General features: G+C 29.3%; 1 long non-coding RNA gene across 3 annotated transcripts; it reads left to right on the forward strand.

The window, feature by feature from the left end:
* Positions 1-6,854: 6,854 nt before the first annotated feature.
* On the forward strand, positions 6,855-11,708 carry LOC139858488 (uncharacterized). Of its 3 annotated transcripts, XR_011762968.1 has the most exons (5): positions 6,855-6,869; positions 6,940-7,115; positions 9,111-9,160; positions 9,946-10,061; positions 11,439-11,708. It is a non-coding gene; the product is annotated as an uncharacterized lncRNA (long non-coding RNA). The 3 variants fall into 3 exon arrangements; XR_011762967.1 differs by having other exon boundaries at positions 6,861-7,115; XR_011762969.1 differs by lacking the exon at positions 11,439-11,708 and adding an exon at positions 10,269-11,022 and having other exon boundaries at positions 6,861-7,115.
* Positions 11,709-13,458: the final 1,750 nt, after the last annotated feature.

Genomic DNA, 13,458 nt, shown 5'->3' on the forward strand with positions numbered 1-13,458 from the left:
AATATCGTTGGAAACGTAATAAGATTTTCTTTCCAATGGTAAGGCTTTGAAACATCAACACAAACTTTATTTGGGGTTGAAAAGATACGTACACACCTTGTCACTTCAGACAACGTCCAGTTTCCTTCGACGTTCGAGCAAGCAACACGTACGTGCTTCGTACACTTCATACATGCATCATACACCATAAATACCTTATGTACAATAAATATTTGGATCTTACACTAAAAGGGTGATATTCGGTATTCATAATCCAACATAGAATGTAATTTCAAGTACTTGTGTCTATTTTGTAAAACCCTTATAAAACTGCATGTATTCTCATCCCAAAAATATTAGATTTAAAAGTGGGACTATAACTCACTTTCACAGATTTTTACTTCATCGGGAAGTAAGACTTGGCCACTGGTCGATTCACGAACCTATAACAAATATGTACATATATATCAAAGTATGTTCAAAATATATTTACAACATTTTTAATACGTTTTAATGTTTTAAGTTTATTAAGTCAGCTGTCCTCGTTAGTAACCTACAACTAGTTGTCCATAATTAGATGTATAGAAATAAATCGATATATATTATCTTGAATCAATCCATGACCCAGTGTATACACGTCTCAGGCTAGATCACAACTCAAAGTATATATATTTTTGGAATCAACCTCAACCCTGTATAGCTAACTCAAACATTACTGCATATAGAGTGTCTATGGTTGTTCCAAATAATATATATACATGGGTCGATATGATATGTCAAAATATTTGCATACATGTCTATGGTATCTCAAGATTACATAATATATTAGAATACATGTATAATACAATATAAGTTAGCTAGGATATGATTTGTATATAATTGTTACAATATTTCCCGTAGCTACAACAATCAAAAAATATCTAATCTTGTTTTACCCATAACTTCTTCGTTTTAAATCCTTTGAATGAATCAAATTGCTATGGTTTCATATTGAACTCTATTTTATGAATCTAAACCGAAAAAGTATAGGTTTATAGTCGGAAATATAAGTTACAAGTCATTTTTTGTAAGAGGTAGTCATTTCAGTCGAAAGAACGACGTCTTGATGACCATTTTGAAAAACATATTTCCACTTTGAGTTTAACCATGATTTTTGGATATAGTTTCATGTTCATAAGAAAAATCATTTTCCCATAAGAACAACTTTTAAATCAAAGTTTATCATAGTTTTTAATTATCAAACCCAAAACAGCCCGCGGTATTACTACGACGGCGTATGTCAGGTTTTACGGTGTTTTTCGTATTTCCAGGTTTTAAATCATTAAGTTAGCATATCATATAGATATAGAACATGTGTTTAGTTTATTTTAAAAGTCAAGTTAGAAGGATTAACTTTATTTGCGAACAAGTTTATAATTAACTAAACTATGTTCTAGTGATTACAAGTTTAAATCTTCGAATAAGATAGTTTTATATGTATGAATTGAATGATGTTATGAACATCATTACTACCTTAATTTTAGTAGGTAAACCTACTAGAAATAAGAAAAATAGATCTAGCTTCAAAGGATCCTTGGATGGCTTGAAAGTTCTTGAAGCAGAATCATGACACGAAAACAAGTTCAAGTAAGATTTCCACTCGAAATAAGATTGTTATAGTTATAGAAATTTAATCAAAGTTTGAATATGAGTATTACCTTGTATTAGAAAGATATCTTACTGTAAATAAGAAAGATTTCTTGAGGTTGAATGATCACTTTACAAGATTGGAAGTAAGCTAGCAAACTTGGAAGTATTCTTGATTTTATGATACTAGAACTTATAGAATTTATGAAGAACACTTAGAACTTGAAGATAGAACTTGAGAGAGATCAATTAGATGAAGAAAATTGAAGAATGAAAGTGTTTGTAGGTGTTTTTGGTCGTTGGTATATGGATTAGATATAAAGGATGTGTAATTTTGTTTACTTGTAAATAAGTCATGAATGATTACTAATATTTTTGTAATTTTATAAGATATTTCATGCTAGTTGCCAAATGATAGTTTCCAAATGTGTTAGGTGACTCATATAAGCTGCTAAGAGCTGATCATTGGAGTGTATATACCAATAGTAAATACATTTAGAAGCTGTGTATTGTACGAGTACAAATACGAGTGCATACGAGTAGAATTGTTGATGAAAATGAATGAGGATGTAATTGTAAGTATTTTTGTTAAGTAGAAGTATTTTGATAAGTGTCTTGAAGTCTTTCAAAAGTGTATGAATACATATTAAAACACTACATGTATATACATTTTAACTGAGTCGTTAAGTCATCGTTAGTCGTTACATGTAAGTGTTGTTTTGAAACCTTTAAGTTAACGATCTTGTTAAATGTTGACAACCCATTGTTTATTATATCTAATGAGATGTTAGATTATTACATTATCATGATATTATGATGTATTAATATATCTTAATATGATATATATATACATTTAAATGTCGTTACAACGATAATCGTTACATATATGTCTCGTTTCGAAAACCTTAAGTTAGTAGTCTTGTTTTTACATATGTAGTTCATTGTTAATACACTTAATAATATGTTTACTTATCATTTATCATGTTTAAATATAGTGTATCAATATCTTAATATGATTCATATGTATTAGTAAGACGTTGTTATAACGATAATCGTTATATATATCATTTTCGAGTTTCTTAATTCAATAGTCTCATTTTTGTATATAACTCATTGTTAAAATACCTAATGAGATACTTACTTATCATAATATCATGTTAACTATATATATATATATATATATATATATATATATATATATATATATATATATATATATATATATATATATATATATATATATATATATATATATATATATATATCCATATATATGTCATCATATAGTTTTTACAAGTTTTCACGTTCGTGAATCACCGGTCAACTTGGGTGATCAATTGTCTATATGAAACCTATTTCAATTAATCAAGTTTTAACCAGTTAGATTGCTTAACATGTTGGAAACACTTAATCATGTAAATAAAAATTTCATTTAATATATATAAACATGAAAAATTTCGGGTCACTACACTGGCCTCTTATCTTTTACAGAAATATGTATAAATTGGTTGACCAATATTAACCAATTTGGTTGATATTTTAATAGACTTTAATGATTAACTTCCGGTGTTTTTTTTAATTGTGATAAATGGTGGTGTTTGTATGAAGTTATTGGTTTTTATTTGTTCCAGGCAGATAGATTACGCATTGTTACCTTAAAGCAGATTCAAAGTATACTCATAATAAAGCAAATGACTTTTCCTTTCTATATAATTCATAAACACGTTAAGAGATTAGAATCATGGAGTATGTTTGTGGTAAACTCGGCCTGAAAATTAAGTAGAAAGTCTTGCTTTTTAGTGACGTTGTGGTTTACCACTTTGTTTTATTTGGTTTTTGCAATATTAATACACTGTTATTTCTAATCCTGTTTTGCTTCCTAATCAACCTAACATATACTATATACAATACTATTAATGGAACAAATAGAAATTTGATTTGATTCATAAAAAATTCTCGCGAATTCGCGGGTTTTAAGCTAGTAATTAATTATTTTAATCACATTTTTATGAAGAATTTAGAATTTTTCTCTTATTTTTGAATTTTTTTAAATTTAAATAATCTCTATTTATAACATTATTTTTATAAAGATTATTAGATATTAGATTAGATATTATTATTATTATGGGAATTGATAATTCAACATTTTTTTATTACATTCACTATTATGCATTAACAATTTGTACAATACAACAGACTAATGCATGATTTATAATAGATGTGAAAAAGGGTTAGAATATATCACCACCCTATTATTATTGATTTATTTATTTATTTATTTATTATTTAACTAGTGAAATGACCCGTGAAATCACGGGTTTATTTAAACGAAACAATTTAATGACATATTTTAGGTATTAAGTTAATGTAAATGCTAAAGTCATTTGTTTTAATGACTCGTTTGACTAAGAAACTTGTCGTTGTTTTTACAAATATATAGAGATATTTATTTTCGCATACATATGTAACGTAATTAATTTCGTAAAAAGAATCCATATCTGAATTTGAATATTAATAATATAATAGTTATAATTATAATTATAATTATTATATTAAAAGTAAATAATAATAATAAAGTTCGTTCAAAGTTGAGTATTTATATTTTAATAATAATAATAATAATTATTAGTAATAATAAATGTCTTTTAAATTTTTTTAAAAATTAAAATTACAATTTAGGAGAGATTAATATTTCCTTTTATAAAAGATTTCATATATTTTTTTAATTAAATTAATATATAATTATGATATTATCATTATGAAAATTAAAAGGTACTTAGTATTAAAATAATATTATTTATGACATCATCAACATGGCCTAAAATTTTTTCTTTTTATTTTTTGATTTTCTTTTGTAAAGGAAAAAGCTTATTTATTATGTCATCATTTTAGGAATATAATAGAATCTATAGATGCATATATAAGAGAAAGATTAAAACAGAAACTTAAATTATTATTATTAAGAGAAAGATTAAAACAGAAACTTACATATATAAGAGATTTGATTTCTTGTTTTAGGCCATAATTAACTCCTACACCAATAAGTTTAAAAGTGATATGATGACTCCCACCATTAAACCAAAACCAAGATGAAAGCTCAATAATTCCCAATTAAACATTAGCCAAATCTACACTTTTTGAAACATGTCGTTGATACTTATCCATTATCCACCTAACTCTATAATCTTAGTAGTATTTGTTACCTTTGATTGATGGTAGAGTTCACTCCACCAATATTATCCCGGCTCCTAGTTCTATAGCATAGTTCCAACACCTCCACTATGAACCTGCAAATTTGACAAAAAAAATAAAAATAAAATATTTTCAAGTTATAAAAAGTCCAGTTGCGAATACCAATACATCATTAAATAAACTAAGGAAACATGCCAACAGATATCCAAAGTGGCAAGCATACAACTAATTACTTGAGTTATAGCAAGACACTACTCTTTAATAGTTGGACTCGAAACATATACATCAATATTCATTTACAACTTATTGGGTGATCAATAATGGAGTGAGAATACCTGCTATGCTATCCTGCTTCAATGATGTAACAAAACACATAATAACGTCAAGTTGAATTACACAACGCTTTAAGTTTTCATAATTTCACATAACAATAACAAAACACATAATTTCAAAATCACAAAATGATTTCAGTTTTCAGTTTGTCTAGTAACCGGTGCAAAGTAGAATGCTTTAAGTTTTCATTTTGTCTAGAATTTCTATATGAAATAATGAAAAAAAATAAGCAACATAGTATATAATTTAGACATCCAAGGAAAATAAAATCATCATGCATAAATTGACTAACATGACTTATCAAGTAATCATACATTTACTTACAAAACCAAACATACAAAAAAGTATAAAAACTAACACAAAAACATACCCGTAAGTAATGTTCGTAAGGTGAATCATTAGAAAGATGAGAAAAAACTTGACCCATAGGCTTAGAAGCTTCAGACCAAGAAGCCAAAAAGTGAATCATATTCATAAATTTAGCCATATTGCTTTTCTTCAGCTTCATGCTTCAAGAGGCAAATTAAAAATATAGATTAAATAACTGTATAAGAAGTTAGTGTTACATATCAAAATATGAACATAAATCTTAAATAAAATAGTAGAAAGAAAACACTTACACATTTCATCAAACACTTGATGTGCATATTTAAGGTTATGAACAAAACAAAAAAATTGGTAGTAAACTTGAAAGGATAGAAGCAATTATACACATAAGAACTAATCGTTATATCTTCCAAACACACTGCCAAAAAAATCATCTGCAAAAATAAATCTATGAGCAACTCAACTAATGTGGGTCATTACACAATTTATTTTTTTAAAAAATGTCAAACAACCGTAAACAATATTTAATATAGGCAATAAAAATATATATTAGTAATAGTCAATTTCTACCTTCCATCCTAAATTCTCTAAACTAAAAAAATCAGCAAAAAAAACCCTAAAATAACCAATTCAAAAGAAAAAATCTAATATTAAAACCAAGAAATATAATATCCAAGATATATAACCATATAAGAAAATCAAACTCACCAGTAGAATGGTTCAACTTGAAATCAAAAAATACTTGTATAATAAATACCTCACCAGCAAGAACAAAGTGGAGTAGGAGAAAAATTGTGGGCTCAATGTGTAAGGTTTTTGTAGATCTTTTTCTCTATTTCAAATTAAAACACATAGAAGAGAATCAAGAATTTAAAAACTAAGATTTGGGATTTGAGATGAATACACATATACAGAGAGTAATTTGGGGCAGTATATATTGAAATTTGTTGGCGTGCAAAACATTTTGATTTTCAATAAAAACTCAGTTTATTAATTTATGGTCTCAAGGAAAAAAACTTTACGGAGTACTGAGAAAAAAGATGCACGCCTGATATTATCTGAGCAAAAGATTATACACTATTTATTTTAATTTTGATTATTAAATAAGAAATATGTAAAAAAAAATATTACATCAGCAAAAAAAAAATAGGAACTTTACTTTAAAAGGTGACACGTCAGCCATATTGATGTCAGCAACATCAACAAATTATATATAAGTAAGAAGTAAGATTATATTTATTTCTAGTTGTTTAGAACTTCGTTGCCAATTAAAGTAATGTTTGGGTTCCAGCCCATTACAAAGGGCCTAGGAGCCTTTGTTAGGATGGAGTAGGGTTTTGCTATAAATGGTCGCATTGATATCATTAGAATGTTGTAAAGCATCTTCACTGGTTTTTAACTCTTTCTTCTTTGTATGTACTCTTTTCTCTTACAAACTAAATTGACTCATAGAAACTGATCCAGATCTATCTTCTTATGTAGTTCTTTTAAAGATTCTTTCCATAAAAAGAAAAGGATACGAAGCGAAAATTTTGGATACATAGCAAGTCATCTAGATCTATCTTTATATTTACTAAGTTGTTTCGAAGATTCTTTCCAAAGAAAGAAAAGGATATGAACGGATGACTTCTTTTTTTGTATATTGTTTTCTCTACAAGGTACAATCTTTATTATATTTGACGAAATACATAGTTGTTATACTCTTCTTTCATTTTTATGTTCTTCATATCTTCATTTCTTTCTTCTTAATATGTTTTATGTAATCCAGATTACCTAGCCCAATTGTACTAGATTACATAAAAACTAGCATTTCTATTGTTAATTCGATTTTCAGTCTATACTTTATCTATTCATTATAATAATTATCTGATATGTGGCCAAAGGGCTTAGATGATTTCATATTATAATTTGTTTATTTGAATGAAATTATAGATCCATATATCTCTTTGATTTTAGATCAATATTACATCCAAATTACGATGCTTGTATTATCAATTTTTAATAATCCTTGATATAAACTATAAACATAAAGATAAAATAAATGCATGCGCTAAAAACATCAAGATCTGGTAACATATCTGAAGTTTTTGTGCCTATATTGTCTTCTAATATATTATCGATATATACACGCGCTAAACTGATGGTTATCTTGTACTAACAGATATAAAGTTGTAATGGCTTTTTTATCTTCAGATACGGATCGGAGTATTATTTACTCCTTTTTTTTTTTTTATAAAAATAGCTTCGATTTCATGACATTTATAAGCACATACGATAAATATTAAGTATTTATCATACATAAAAATTCTCGTAGTTTGTTATTATTATAAATTACATTTGATAGTTTAAAACAATTGTGAATTAGTTTCTGTACGATATAAATATTTAAAAACGTGGAGTAATTAAATAGAAAGCAGTTAAGTTTGTTTTTTTTTTCTCTAATGATTAAAGACTTTTGTAAACCTAGTTTAATATATATTTTTAAAAATACTCTGTACATTTTACTATTCATTTGAAAACTTTATGTTTAGAATGCTTTGTAATGTAATGTAATGTAATGTTTTCGGCTTCTTGCCTTGTTTTTCAATAAAAAATAAAAAATAAACCTATCAAATATATTTCATGATGATATAATCAGTTTACTTTTGGTCAAACACATCTTCCTGTATATACATGTATATACAGACACATGTCTCTATGTACTAAGGTTGAAGAAATCGCTTTTCGGTGATAACCTGACACAGACTTTTGAATTAGTTCTCGGCTACTCGGGTTGTTCTTAAGGCAGAACTAGGATGTTAACTAACGTTGACTTTTAAATATATAAATAATAAAAAATAATATATATTGTATAAAGTGTATATATTTATTGAAAACATTAAATAATTTAAACAGAGGGTTAAAATTCTATATTTAAATTGAGTAGTGAGTTCGTTTGGCAAGTACAAGGGGTTTGTACTTCGGGTTAAAAGTTAAATTCAAATAAAAATCGAAGCTCACAATTGACGAGTTTATATCCGATTTTATGATTTTTTTTAACCGATTTTTTCTCGATATTTCTGATTTCCCCCAATTTTTTCCGATTCTAGGCTGTTGACCGAGTTGAACCAGTCGTTGATCAATTTTTTGGCCGAGTGTTGGCCCAGAAAACTCGGCAACCATAGAACTCATCGAGTTCTCGGCCGAGTTGGCCGATTTTTTGCAACACTGCTATGTACAACATATATCTAAAAGACGTTCATCCAATATTCTTTCAGATTGTTCACCTTTTTGTTTGGTTGACTCACTGGAAGGTTTCACGGCATTTTAAGAAAAAATAGACATAACTTGAGGAAGAAAAAAAAGATTGAAAAACATCATTTTTTGATGTTACCTTTTTTCCCTATAAATCGTAAATTCTGATAGTTTTAGTATTTCTGAAAAAATCGGTTCTATTACAATGATTTTTGCCCGGATATTGTGCAGGCCGAAAGCATTGATATGTTACTTTGTTACTATGCTATTAAAGATTAAAGAAGATAATGAAAATTTACATTGATATGTTACATTGTTGCTACGTGTTACCTTCTCTGTTTTTTACAATCCTTTATTGTTACTATACTTTATACATTTTTTTACTTAATTCATAACTTAGTATCCTCTAATTATCTCAGATATAACTAAGTTTTTTGAAGATTTGCTGCGAAAATTGTTGTCGCTACAGGTAAGATGTTTTTTTGTTTGATATTTATTTAGTGCTTAGTAGTTTCTATCATTATGTTTTTTCGTTTTTTTGTGGTTTTTGCTGCCGGTTTGCATATATCTTTTATGTTACCTTTGGGTTTTCTGTCTTATTGGCACTTGATGTGGACCTTGGTTGTGCCATTGCCCATTTGTGTGTTTCTTGTCAAGTTTATACTGTTTTGAGCGTTAGTTGGTGTTTAGTGATTGTTGTGCTACATGAGTGTACTAAAAAGAGGAAGAGAGAGTTTGAGGTTGGTCAATGTTACTGTTTATATGAAATATAAAGTTATTAAAAACCCCTTCATTTATTTTCGACAAATTTTTTATTGTTGTTATTTTTGGTCAATTAACAACTACAGTATAAATCAAGTTTCTTTACCAAACGCTTATAAAACAAATAATAATAAGCACCGACGCTTGGAAATATGTCGTCAATGTTAGTGATGCAGTAAAGGGAGTATTGAATTAACAAATGAGCCGTTTGATTTGTTGAATTTTCCTAAGCTATATGTATTCATGAGTGACTTAGATGTGCCTGACCGACTTTGTCTTTGTTTCTTTTTGTTTTAAACATTAGATTCGAGGTTATTAAACTTAGGTGAGTAATATAATCTGTTTTACAGTAACTTGCTGCCGTAGTTAATTTTTATTTTCATTAGTGATTATATGATTTTTGTTGACAGTTTGTTTCCTGCATTTTTGTGTACTTGCCAATGTTGATCTTTTATGTCGTTAATATCCTGATACCGAGCAAAAAATATGCAGAAGCACAGCATTGGTAGCTCGGAAAGATACGTAAGATTCTTTTAAGTTATAGGAAGTTTCAGATTGCCACAGAGCTTGGAAATATGCCGTCACAGAGCTTAGAAATTTGCCATCAAGTAAGATTAATTAAATCACATAGACATACTTACTGTAACAAACACAACAAACACAACTCATTATAATATTTTCCTTACTTCATAAGTACACGGCTTCACTGCCAATCTTTCATTTTCTAGGTTTTTTTTTTTTTGCCTTAGTTTTGGGGACATTAATCTGCACTATTCTTTCGGATGGTTCAAATTTTTTTTTTGTTTGACCGGAAGGTTTTAAGGTATTTTAGAAAAGACGGACATAACTGAAGAAGAGAAACAGTTAAGGAAGCTCATGAAAAGCTCAAAGTGTTAGCAAATTTCCACTTTCATTATTCAAAGCTAACACTTCATGAAAATACAATCTAATAGAAATTTAAGGCATACAATCTTTATAAGACGGTATAAAGATAGTGTTCTCCACGTGTGATATCTTTGTTAATGAAAATGTATAAAGATGGTCAGTTGGCAACATCTTTCCTAGAAGAAACAAATTTCACATATTCTCCCTCGCTTCCTCGTCCTGTTCATCCAGAACATGTTCATCTGAAAAAGTAGAAGAAAAATGTAACGCCACAGTTTGAAATAATCTATCTATTAGGTATAGATTGTTCAATATATATTACCAGGCTCTTGTTGTTCCCCATCGTCTTCATCCATGCCATTATTCTGCTGATTTTCTATATTCTGTGCCCAAAGAGCTTGAGCTGCTTCCAAATCAGCTATATTTGCCCATAGGCCAGCGTGATGTGCATCCAGTTGAGCTTGATTTGCTGCCAAATCAACTTGGTTTGCTGTCAATGCAGCTTGTTGTCCTTCCAGTATAGCTTGAATGGCTACCAGGTTGGCCTGATTTGCAGCCAGATCATTGTGTCTTACTGTTAGATATGCATGAATCTGATGTCCTGCTTGTAATGCATTTAGTGCCATGTTGGTAGTAAACATAAACTGATTATGTATTCCGAGCAGTAGATTTGCCCATTGATCATTCTGGTTGCCTACACCAAATAATTTAAAAGTATTAGATTTTTGCCAAATTGCTCATATATAAAATATGGTCTTACCTTGTTGAAGAACACCATCTATCAAGTTCTGCTGCTGTTGTAACAAGTTTTGAATGGCTGTTGTTGCAACAAGTTTTGAATAAGCAAAACAGATGAGATAAAGTCTAGTTTGAAGGAAATTGGTATTAAACATCATTCTGAGATAAAGTCTATTAAATATTACCTTGATGCACGGGTAATGCATCATTCTGAGCAGCCTGTTCGTTGTTTTGTGGATCATTCTCCATTCTGAAATAGGGGTCTTTTAAATTTATACCAGATAGATATACTATGTGTTATATCGATAACTCATGATCGATCGATATCCATTATAATATTAAAACGATAACTTTTGATACAGGTGACAATATCGACCCATTAGCATGGGTCAAAGCATGTCAAACAGATTGAACAGGTTTAATATTCGCCCAAGCATCAACTGGGTTGAACATGTCATAGTTGAAGAAGCTCTAAGTGGAACAAATTGAAAGGGTTGAATGTGCTTTTATCGCAGACTGCTACTATATCCATAATGCTACTCAATAAAAATGGTATCATATAAACCAAGTTATTCCCTAATGTACAACTACATTAACCTTAACAAAATCAATGTAATCTTATATCTCAGATTCAGAACATCAATCAATAGGTATAAATCACTAAACTATTCGGCCTTTAACACGATTACTTTTGATGATCTTGGATGCTAAAGACACTCAAATCTGTCAGCTCTCACCCTTTTAAATAATTATTTCTATCAGACCCTTTCAAAGGTCTATAAAATACCTATAAAGGTGACAATGTTAATATTTATATTACTTCAAGATTCAAGATTTTGGACGATTAAGCATTTCGGATCAACCAATCATAACTGAATTCAGAAAGGGCAATGGAGAATGACTGCTGAACCATAAGTCCACAAAATAATATAATAGTAATAGTAATAGTAATTAATAAATCAATCAATCAATATACTCATTGATTTGACTTTCAAATAAATAATCCAACATATTAATGGGGTCAAATTACAATAAATAATCCAACAAATTTATGGGTCAAATTACGTTTGGAAGTCAGAAAGATCCATAATTCCACAATGTTATCATCAAGACTCGTCATTTACATTCAAGACTCGTCATTTAATGTCAATAACAATATTTAGTTGCAATAATGGGCGAAATATTACCTGCAAATGATGAACTTTGTAGTGAAGTTGATGAGAAACAAACGTGCTCTTAATGTTTCCGGAAATAAGATGATTAAATTTCCGATATCAATTTATTTGTAACTTGTAATTGTGAGCTGTAGATAACCTAATCAATTACAATAACCATTTTGAGAAGCTTTTAAAATGTACAGGGTTTCCCGGGTTCCTCCCTCTTCTTTCTAGTAAGGCCCAGGCCCAAGCCCAATCTGTGGATGACCCATGTAGTTTGAAACTTTTGGGCTTATTTATTATGTATATTTATATATATGATTATGATTATATAATAAAACTATACAAAATATCATAATTAAAGTCAACATATTTTTTTTTAGTTCGCAGAGGAAGCCTCTCTAGTGACAACCACATTAGGTCCTCACTAGCGAGTAAAACCCTGAGTGACGAGCCCCCGCACAACGAGACCCATAAGTGGGAATTGAAGTCAACATATACCAGTGACTATAATTAAATATGGCGCTAATCTTCATGATACCTATTGTTTAAAATAGATACGGAGTATTACAGTTTTCCTGAAAAATGTTGTTTGAAATGTCCTCACATGGAACAAGGCTGGATTTTTACAATGACTATATACAAAATTCCTTAAAGATATTAGTCTCATTTATGATAAATTAATTAACTTCATCATTAAACTAAGCATTTATTTACTTTATTTGGAAGATTATATCATTACAAAGAGTATGTTTCAAGAATCATTAAAAACAGCTAAGACGATTCACTCGCGTTTAAATTAACTATTTTATAAAATTTGGAAAACATGATTTAGTTGATCTTATATTGTAGGATATTTGATTACGAACGTGTGGGCACGAGAATCGCTTAAAACGGACTAGAAACGAAGAAGTTAGAGCGAAAAAGGTGGAAACCAGCCAATGGGGCTTTGCCTCATTGGTCACCATGTTAACATGGTGTTCGAGGAGATCAAGGGTTCGAGTCTCGGGGGGGGGGGGGGGGGGGGGGGGGGGGGGGGATTTTCGTGAATTAACTCTAACCACTAACATTGCCTTTCAAAAAAAAAAAAAAAAAGGTGGAAACCAAATTACGACCCTGGAAATCAAGATCAGAGCCACAAGGGCTGACAAATCCAAGCCACACTAGGCATGTACATGGTACGGTTTCGTCCCAAACTAAGTGGGTTCGGTTCCGTCCCGAGTTC

This window comes from Rutidosis leptorrhynchoides, chromosome 7 (assembly GCF_046630445.1).
Source record: "Rutidosis leptorrhynchoides isolate AG116_Rl617_1_P2 chromosome 7, CSIRO_AGI_Rlap_v1, whole genome shotgun sequence".
NCBI lineage: Eukaryota > Viridiplantae > Streptophyta > Magnoliopsida > Asterales > Asteraceae > Rutidosis > Rutidosis leptorrhynchoides.